At 35.4% G+C, this 1,536-nt stretch overlaps 1 protein-coding gene across 1 annotated transcript in view; it reads right to left on the reverse strand.

Annotated features, from left to right (window-relative positions):
• Positions 1-1,536, reverse strand: part of LOC102024967 (zinc finger protein 75D-like) — a gene marked incomplete at its 5' end in the record, with an annotated part of 10,813 nt that overhangs the window by 1,231 nt on the left and 8,046 nt on the right. The window lies entirely within an intron of this gene.

Genomic DNA, 1,536 nt, shown 5'->3' on the forward strand with positions numbered 1-1,536 from the left:
GAACAAAAGATTTCAAAGTGAAGGATCATAGCCCATAACAGTGAACCAGATACAAGGGTCCTGTTTTAGAAAACCACTTCATTTGTGTGGGTCTCAATTACTTTTCACCTCTGAGAGATACCCTGGTCAAGGGAGACACCTTCCAGAGCTTCAGGTAACATCAGTAGGGACCCATGGGAGCCTCAGCACCACTACCACATAAACCAAAGTTAATATCATAAAGGCTGTCAAAACTAAAAATATCATTGGAAGCATATTCTACAAGTCAGAGGACATGCATGCCAACATTTAGAATGTATCACTAAATGTTTATTTTAAATATTTAAAGTAATATATTTAATAGGACCAAGACATTGACAGGGGGGACCCAGAAGTCAAACACCCAAAATCTCTGAAATGACTGCAACTGAAGTAAAGAAACAACTCTATTAGGCCATTGAAGAAATCAGATCAGAAATAACTTCTCAGGTAAAAAATGAAATGTCAACACTAATGAAAGAATTGCTCAGCACATCTAAGGAGGACATATATAAAAAAATAGATAAGCCCAGAAGAATAACGTAAACGTTAAATGAACAATGTAGGAAAGAACTGGAATGCATGAAACAGATTCATAAAGATATCCAGGAAATTAAAACCTCCATGGAAAGCTTACAAAACCACTTGAATGAAGCCAATGATAGACTTTCAGATCTTGAAGACAGTATTGCAGTTAACAAGCGTGAAAGGAAAGATCTCTTAAAACTTACAAGGAACCACGAGATAACAATTCAAGAGCTGTAAGATGATGCAAAGAGAAACAATGTAAGACTAATAGGCATCAACAAACAGCAGGAATCAACACAAATGACATAAGAAGCGTCATTTGTGTTTTTGTTTCTAACAAAACTTGTGAACAAATGAACTTAGTAGATGTTTACAGAGTGTTCCACCAAATAACACCAGAATACACATTCTTCTCAGCTGCACCTGGGATGTTCTCTAACATAGACCACATACTAGTCCATAGAATATGCTTAAGTAAATGCAAAGGAACTGAAATTATCCCATGCATACTATCTGACCATAGTGCAATGAAATTCAAAATTAATGACAAAAAGAACCACAAAACCTCCATAAACACATAGATGGTAAATAATAGCCTCCTCAACAACTAATGGGTCACACATAAAATTTAAGAAGAAATTAAACAGTATCTACAAAAAAATGAGAATGTCAATACAACTTACTGGAATCTGCTGGATGCACTGAAAGCAGTCCTCAGAGCGAAGTTTACATGGGTAAACTCAACACATGAGGAAAACAGAAGAAGAACAAATAAATAGCCTACTGCTGCACCTCAAACTTTTAGCAATAAAAGAACAAGTGAAGCACAAAGCCCAAACAAGGGAGAAAATTATCAAGATCAGGGCAGAAATTAATGCAATGGAGATGAAGAAAACACTACAAAGAATTAATGAAACAAAGACTTGGTTCTTTGAAACAGTAAATAAAATTGATAAACCAGTAGCCAACCTTACCACAAAAAAGAAAGAA

This window comes from Chinchilla lanigera, unplaced genomic scaffold, assembly GCF_000276665.1.
Source record: "Chinchilla lanigera isolate Chin_1 unplaced genomic scaffold, ChiLan1.0 scaffold00329, whole genome shotgun sequence".
NCBI classification, from domain to species: Eukaryota; Metazoa; Chordata; class Mammalia; order Rodentia; family Chinchillidae; genus Chinchilla; species Chinchilla lanigera.